The sequence below is a fragment of the Dromiciops gliroides genome, chromosome 4 (genome assembly GCF_019393635.1).
Source record: "Dromiciops gliroides isolate mDroGli1 chromosome 4, mDroGli1.pri, whole genome shotgun sequence".
Classification (NCBI taxonomy): domain Eukaryota; kingdom Metazoa; phylum Chordata; class Mammalia; order Microbiotheria; family Microbiotheriidae; genus Dromiciops; species Dromiciops gliroides.
The window spans coordinates 321,137,829-321,147,164 of record NC_057864.1 but is presented as its reverse complement, the minus strand read 5'-3'; the positions used below and the strand labels follow the sequence as shown (position 1 = coordinate 321,147,164).

General features: G+C 33.3%; 1 pseudogene; it reads left to right on the top strand.

The window, feature by feature from the left end:
* The first annotated feature begins 8,549 nt into the window (after positions 1 to 8,549).
* On the top strand, positions 8,550 to 9,078 carry LOC122755083 (annotated as a pseudogene).
* Positions 9,079 to 9,336: the final 258 nt, after the last annotated feature.

The window sequence follows — 9,336 nt, the reverse complement described above, 5'->3', positions numbered from 1 at the left end:
CAGTGGGATAGAATCCAATTGTGAGAAAATAATGGGATTTGGCAGATACTCAAAGGCCCACCTGGAGATTAATCTAAATGGTTTGAATTAGGTGAGAATGATTGACTGCTGATTAGCCTACTTCAATTAATTAGATTGTAACCACACCTGGTTGGGCCTTAAGGAGGTATTATACTTAGAAGCTAAGGACTTTGAATTCAACTCAAGATGACCTTCAAGTCCAGTGAACCAATGGATTTGGATGACACCTACCAATCAGCTTGAAGCAGTGTATAAGGACGTCCTCTGCTCCAGACCTATAAAAAGTTTCCACACTCAGTTTGAAAGGAGTTCATGGTTGAAGCTGACTCATGGTGGAGGACTTGAGGAAGAACCAGACCAGCCTGGAACTGTAGGGTAGATAGGTCTTTTTTTAACTCCACGTGTTGTTTTATTTTTCTTTCTTAATACCTAGTATACTTTAAGAAATGCTTAATGCGCAAAGACTGGTGCTAAAGCTTTTAATTTAAGGCAACCACAAAATTAGATTTTAAACATCACACAATAATTGTACTTTTCACTTTGTTGTTACTCCCAAGATGATTATTTTTTCTTGAGAATGATTTACAAAGTCAAGGGCAGTGAAGGATTGATCACTTCTATGACTTTAGTCAACCAAATATACTAATCTTTCCAGTGAGTGAGAGACAGACAGACAGAAGCAGAGAGAGGAAGTAAAGAAGGAAAATAAAGAGTAAGAGGAGGAGAAAGTGGAGGGGAAAAGAGGTTGTTCATTATAAAGATTCATTGTTCAACTAATCCAATGAATTATTTATTTTAATTATAAAAGCCTAGTTTAGTCATTATTTCATTATGCCCACTTATGTCTCATTTACTAAGCACTAATTAGTTAATAATCTAGGAACTCTCCATCTTCCTTAGATTTAAACACACCATTTCAAACACTCTCATAGACAGCTATGGCCAGGCTTCAGTGTCTTTTATTTTTCCTTGAACTCACTGTAAATAAATTTTAGAAAAAAGAGAAAGATGTATTGAGGATTGTTAACAAATGTGAGAAAATATAAGCAAAATACATATAGCCAATAACCAAAAATATTAATGGCAAGGGAAAATAACATTAATGATCCTATCAAAATGTCTCAGTGTCAGAACTTAGGTTTATTTAGAGTGATTTTGGGTCCCCTGTGAGGCTTTTAGTAATAAGATATAATAAGACCACTGCTGTTATTAATCAAGTGACTATTAGTACAAGTTTTTAATAAGTCTTATTATTAATTTGTTAAAATTTAAAATATATATTTAAAATTGGTTAAAGGCTTAAAAGAAAGGAACTATCCATATATTTTTTAAGTTTTGAGTTACTTTTCCTTCATGTGCTTTTGTACATCATTTCTTCCATCCCTCTTTACACTGTCTTTATGTATAATGATAACATTTTAAACTTAACATTATTTCACACATTTTTTTATATTTCTTTTTCATTCCTCATGATTCTTTTCCTCAACTGCATCATATGATTTTTTTTTTTTTTTTTTAGTGAGGAAATTGGGGTCAAGTGACCTGCCCAGGATCACACAGCCAGTAAGTGTTAAGTGTCTGAAGCCAAATTTGAACTTAGGTCCTCCTGACTCCAGGGCCAGTGCTCTATCCACTGTGCCACCTAGCTGCCCCGATGTTTTTATTATTAAAGCAAATCTGGTACACCTAGGTGGCGCAGTGGATAGAGCACTGCCCCTGGAATCAGGAGGACATGAGTTCAAATCCGGACTCAGACACTTTACATTTACTAACTGTGTGACCCTAAGCAAGTCACTTAACACCAATTGCCTCACCCCCCCCCCCCGCCCCTCAAAAAAGAAGCAAATCCTCAGCTATTGGACACTTTACAAAAAAACAATTACTTAATTGCAAGTCATGTTTTCATAAATATCACTGAAAAATTCTTTCCCTTTCTAACAGAATGTTAGTATATTACTGATAATGGGGTTTTGGGGAGTCAAAGGGTATAGTATTTTTTAAAACTTCCAGTATCTTTCAAGATTGCCCTTTAATTAATTTTATAAATTGTAAAAACAAATTTTGAAATTTGAAAACAATCTGCCTACTTAATGTGATGCAAATATTAGGATTACTTATCAACTATTTTATTTATTGTCAACTATAGCTATACTTAAATCCCTGATATCCTAAGGATAGTATTTATTGCTAGGTTGTGAGGTTTTAACTGAAACACACACACACACATATGTGAAAGGGACACATGCAAATGTGTATACACATGTATTATAATATTTTATATATTATAATATTTATATAATTTATTATTTCTATTTTATTTATATTTTAATTAATTACATGTGGGTTTATGTGCAAATGTACATTCATATGGGAAAGAAAAGTCAGGCTATCTTTATTACTTAAGTTGAAGATAGTAAAAATTTCATATGATCATAGAATTCAGAACTAGAAAGGACCTTAAAGAGAATTTTATCTCTTACATTTATTTCAAATATTATCTTATTTGATCCTTACAACAACCCTCTGAGTTAGATATTTTTAGTGACCATCCTTCTCACTTAGGTTTTTTTTATGTCACAGGAAGCAAGGAAGCTTATCTCAAGAATATTTTCCCTTTTTCCTTAATGGAAAACTATGCAAGATTACATAAAACATATGCATACACACAGGGAGGCTACTTTACCAAAGTCTCCTGACTTTCACTGGTTATAGATATAACTTTATATAGAATTAGTGACTTTACTAGCTAGGTATAGACACAAGTAAAAGAATGAGGAGTGAAAAGTAAAAGTTAGGTTCGGGTCTTTTGTATATCCTGTTTATTTTTATAGTGCGGACTTTTTTGTTGTTTTTGTTAACTAAAATAGATTTTTTTAACATAATGTATAAATACACCTTGAGGAAATCAAATTTAGCTTGCAGTGAAGGATGACATACTTTCTCTTATATAAATGTCATCCATTTGTGTAATACCATCCTAGAACCAGGCAACTCATAAGACTGATTTACCACCAGTTTAATAGTAGGATTTTGCCATAATGAGGCACTCAAAGTCTATGATAATTTAATTTCAGAAAACCTGTCTATTTTAATGAAATTCTGATAATTATATTTAATAGTGATATAATATTTCATTTTCATATGGAACACTGTAGACAAAAATCCCAAACCATTTTTGGAACCATCCATCATAGATTCTTTAATAATATCTTACACAGAACCTCAAAGGCACAAAATTTAAGCATATGTACATGTGAATATTTCAATGTATATGTATACAGAAAAACATGTAGTATGTTTATGTATTTATACACATATATTCATATGTATATTTGTAATAATGTATATTATAGTGTGACAATTGGAGTGATGCCCCCTGCTGGAGAGATACTATGGGAAAACTCTGCCATGAGGAGAAGGCATCTGAGGGCAAGCCATGTGGCTTAGAAGGTCAGTTCCTTGGCAACAGGAAGTTACGTTTGCTCTTGGGTACTGTTTATCGAAGCTAACAGCCAATTAGCTTGGAGCTGTATGTGTGTGTGGATGGGATGTTTCCAGTTTTCACAGCCAACTTCTGGGAGGAAGAAGGGGCTAGGTTCTCTCTCTTTCACCAGGACTTCAGGTGGGAGTAGAGCAGGAGACGCTGGCTTCCTGACATAGATAGGTAGACATCTAGGCCCCTTTCTCTCTCTTCACCAAATTCTTATGCTCCTTAATAAATGCTTAAAAGTCTAAACTCTTGGTAAGCTTCTAATTTATTGGCGAACACTCATTAGATTTTTAGATAGTATAGCAAGAATTTTAGCCCTTAACAATACATACATATATAAACATATAATGTGTTTGTGTGTATGTATGCATAGAATTAATTTTTGAATTAGGTAAAAGATTAAGCTAGATGACTTCAAAGGATCTTTCCAACATACACCCAATATGTTTGAATATATGGGTGCATATATTTATGGGTGTATGTAGATGTACATTTATTTGTGAGTATGTGTATGTGCATGTGCATATTAATATGTGTTTGTGTGTATATAAATACATAATGTATATTTTATTCACATATATATTTATATCATCTATATAGAGTATAAATCTGTATATATAAATATATACATATATTTATATGTATAATTTTTATAGTTGGAAAGGTCCTTTGAGGTTATCTAGCTTAATCTTTTACCTAATTCAAAAATTAATTCTATATCATCACTGACAAGTTAATCTTTTCAGTTCTTATGACTTCCAGTGACAATAATCTTATTACCTCACAAAGTAGCCTATTCCTTTTAATGATGGCTTTAATAGTTGAAATACTTTCCTTCTTTGGAGCCATACTCAGACTGGTTGAAATTTTGCCGCATTTGTCCTAGAACTTTCCTCCAGAAAAATCCTGCTAAATTATTCTTTCATATGCATGAAGGGAGTTCTTATAACCCCTCTTAAGACTTCTACTAGCTAAATACTCATAGTTCTTTTAACCTTTCATCATATTTGTGGGTCTCCTTAGGAAATGCTCATCAATTTTCCTAATGTCCCATTTAAAATGTAGCACTTAGAATTTAATACCATTCTTCAATTTTAGCCTGACCAATTGGTTTATCATTTCTTTAGTTCTGGATAATGTACTTCTATTAATGAAGCTTAAGATTGCATTAGATTTCTTGGCAGTCTCATTAAAATGTCGCCTGATTTTGACCTTGCAGTCAATTAAAACTCTAAGATTTTTTGTTATGTGATTTACTGTTTAGTCAACACTTTCCATTTTAATACTTATGTGCTTAATTTCTTTTTTTTCTATGTACTGGAAGATTTTACATTAATCCTTATTAATTTCAGGTTTGTTTTAATTTAGGTCCATTATGTCCAGTGAATTTTGAGTACTGATAATATCATCCATCATATTAGCTATCCCTCTATGCTTTGCGTCATCAGCCAATTTAAAGTGCATGCCTTTTATAATTTCATGCAAGCCAATGTTATAAATGGTATACTAAGCAGGGCCTAGCACAAAATCCTTTGGCCACTAGACACTATGCTCTGATGGGCTGGTGCCTTTATTGAGTCACGTAAAATATAGTTATTTTGTTTTTGTTTTTCATATTGCAGGGCAATGAGAGTTAAGTGTCTTGCCCAGGGTCACACAGATAATAAGTGACAGGTGTCTGAGGCTAGATTTGAACTCAGGTCTGCCTGAATCCAGGGCTGGTGCTTTATCTACTGCTCCACCTAGTTGCCCCTTAAAATATGGTTATTTTACCAATTACATATATACCAAACATCTTTTGTCCAATATGTATCTTTTCCATTTTGTCAATTCATTTCCAACCCATATTTCTACATTTTCTTTACATGTATACCATGAAATATTTGTCAAATATCTTGGAGAAATCAAGTTCCATGAAGTCCTGGAACTTCCCTAGACAATGTGTCAGTGGAATTTTTACTAGTCTAGTAACCTTATTCTCCAAAAACCAAACAAGGGCTACCTTAATGAAATCACTATACCTAAAACATTTCCTAACCCAGAATAATGTAGGCTATTTGGAATGAGGTACACCAATAGTGTATATATACTTTTGAATTTAGGAATATTAATAGACTAAATTTAGAGCTCCATGTGTCTTATCCAAAGTCACAGAGGTGATACGTCACAGAGGTAGGACTAGAACCCATGTCCTCTGGTTCCAATGTCAGTAATCTTTTCAGTACACCAGAGAGAAAAAAAAATCTACATTTTCTTCTTTTAATATTTTAATAGGCAAGCACTTTAAGTCAATCAAGCTCCAGATTCAGAATTTTTACTTTAATTGGGACTAGGTAGTACAGTTCTCATTCTCTTGGGACTATACTATCTTTTGGCAGTGAATTTAATGATAATTGCAGTTGGGAGACAATTTATCAATTCTACATACAGTTATCAGAGGCTAGGAAAAAGCCCTGCATTTTCCATAAATGATTGCCTAAATATGAATCCTCAGCCTTATCTATATTTTACTAAATGTGAATATGGAAATAATATAGAATAGTCCAAGAAAGAGAGAGACTAGGGGAAGTTTTCATAACCAGATTTACAATTTTAAAACAATTAATGTCATGTCATATCATGCATATAACTTTTTAATTACTTAAAAATAAGAAAGAAAATCTAGGCTTCATAAAATGCTAATTAAACAGTTTCTTAGGCCAAATTCATTCTTGTATTTGCCCAATACTTTCCAGCAATTTATATTTTAATGGGTCCATTATGAAATAGTTTTCTTTAAAATGTTTTTATATGTGCCATTTCAAAGGATTTCCCCCCTTTCTACTAAGGTTTGTAAAGCATTTTAAAACATTTAATTCCTTCTGGTTTTCATTTAAAGATCTGCATATGATGCATGCTGAGCAAACAAAGTGAGTTGATACACTTTGCACTTTATTCCAATTAATTTTAAAACTTTAGACAACAGCGAATTTATTAATCAAGATGTGGAGCTGGTTTTCAGGCTTAAATAAACACATAAGGAGAGCATTATATTTATTTGAAGCATTTTATTTCAGCATCAAAATGACAAAAAAATTGGGTAAGTTCATCACATTTTATTTTGGGGGAAAAAACATTTTGTGTTAGTTAAAAGTGCCAGAAGGCAAAATAATTTCTCCTTTTTTGCATTTATGGGACTTAAAAATAACCTAACCGTATTAAGCTAAATTGTTAAGCAAGCCTTATTGCTTATACCAAGAAAATGTACTTAATTTCTTTTTGTGTGTATATGTGTACATGTGTTTTTATAGTTTACTCATAATTCTACAAATGAGGATTTATAAGAAGTATCATTCATATGATCTTTAAAATAATATCCCATATCTACGTAAATAGGTAAATAGTGGCATGTATTTCTCTTCTTAGCCACATTGTATGGTGGAAAGAGCCCAAGACATAAATTTGGAAGTCCTTGGTTTTTGTTCTTGCCCTGTTAATAATAGCTCTAATAGTTATGCAATTTTGGCCAATACTCTTCAACTTCCTGAACCATGGTTTCCTCAAAAAAAGAAATGGCATTAAAGTCCTGCCCTCCCACTGCCCCAGGAAGTGCTTTATAAACCCTAGATACATAGATGCAAATGATGTCTATATAAATGAGAATTGCTATGACTTTTAGAATCATGATTATTCTTCTAGTCATGGTGTTGTTGTAGTATTGCTCTATTAGTAAGAGAAGGAGTAACAGTTCTTTATAATTTTACAGAGTTCAAATAGAAATGATAAAAGGATGAATTATTATTTTTTATACTTAATGTTCCACGGACTTCTTCAAAGGTACATAAAACGGCTGATTTTTTTGTCATTGAATAAGAGCATTGGGATATTAGATTATCTCTAGAATTCTTGAAAGAGTCATAACAGTAACTCTAGAGAGGATTGGTATCTAACTCATCCTCTTCCATGTTACTTTAATTTCTTCTTTTAGATCTTTGTATTTTGAAGGGTTCTCAATCCATATAAGTTTTTATATGGATTGTTTTATGAGTTTTTTAGTCAAGAAACATCTATTTAAAATATTGTTCTCAAAATTTTAAGGATTAATGCTATGTCCAGGCAATTGTGAACAGTTTTTCTCTCCATAATTATGCTTCACTTTCAGTAGTTGTTTATGTGCTGAAAATAACTTCACAATAATTACAAATAAATTCCAGGAATAGGAATATATTGGCCATTGTACTCTGAGAATGAGTGTAAAAAGTATAGGAAGGGGCAACTAGGTGGCATAGTGGATAGAGCACCAGCACTGGATTCAGGAGGACGTGAGTTCAAATCCGGCTTCAGACACTTGCTGTGTGACCCTGGGCAAGTCACTTAACCCTCATTGCCCTACCCCCTTCCCCCAAAAAAAGTATAGGAGAATCTGAAGTAACAGACAATGATTAGGATGAGAAATGAAAATCATGAAGTGGACATGTAAGAATAAGATAATTATTCAATGACATATAAGAAATATTAGTGCTTCCATGTTGTCCCCTCCACTCTAAATTAAAGTGGCTGGTGTAGGAGTAGGCACTACCTGATGTGCTTCTGCCTTCTGGTCTCCTCTCCCACACCCTTGTCCCACGCATGTGGGATGGCTTGTGATCCCTGGATCAGCCCTTGGCTGTCTTGAGCTATGACCAGGCTTAGTTAATAGCGAATCACTTGTATATATTCTTTATGTGTGCCTGGTAATATGAAAATCTATAGGACCATAGCTAGAAGAGATCTTAGAAGACATTTACTTTACCCATCCCCCTTATTTTACTAATGAAAAAACTAAAGTCCACTTATGTTGGATGATTCTTAAAAGGTCAAAGTATGAGAACAATGTTGGAAATGCTGATGATGCACTGAAACTGAACAATTTGAGTGTTTCTATGCACTTCTAGTCCTTCCATCATAAATAATTGGAAGTTTTCTATTTCATTAATGGTGCATTTACTCCCCCTATAGAATTAGATTTAGTTATGTTGGTTTCTCGGAGTAAAAATATCTTTTCATTCAACAATGCAAGATGATCATCACTTTTAAAGTAATTCTCCTTGGAAATGGTGACATTGGAAAGAGCCCATTTGTGAATAGATATGCCACTAACAAATTTGAGAGCCAGTTATTCTGACCAATACATATGGAATTTTAAAATAAAAGACTTGGAAGTGGTTGGACACTGTAACCCTGCAGATTTGGGGCATAGCATGTCAAGAATTCTTTCGAAGGCTGAACCCCATTTTACAGAGGTTCTGACTGTTGCCTCCTGACTTTCAGGGTAGATGACTCTCAGATTTTCCACAACTTGGACACATGGAGGAAATAATTAATTTATTATGCAGATATCAAAGAGCCAGAACGGTTTCCTTGAAAGATAAGTTTCTATAGAAGAAGGCCAGGACTGGTGCGGGGACAAAAGCAACTATCCTTACTTTGAAAAAGCTGTTGCAGCAGCTTTTGAGGAAGCTTTTAGAAGAATGCATAGGTTGGACCACTTTATTCAGACAGATACAATCAATCTTCACCAAAAGCCTAAGCCCAGTTCATCTTGTTGACCATTAGAAAGGTTTGTCAATATAGTTCTAACCTAGTCATTTACAAAATGGGACAGGGAAATGGGAGGAAGAGGATCATAGAATAAAGGGTCAGCAAGTGCAGTTCTAATAATAAAATTTAAACTAATCTATACTGCTGCTTCATTAGAAATTAGATGAGAAATATCCATTCAGTGAGTAACCTATTTACTGAAGGCACATAACATTTATAAATAAAGGTGTCCAATAACAAATGGTTACTTAAATTTTAATGTGTAA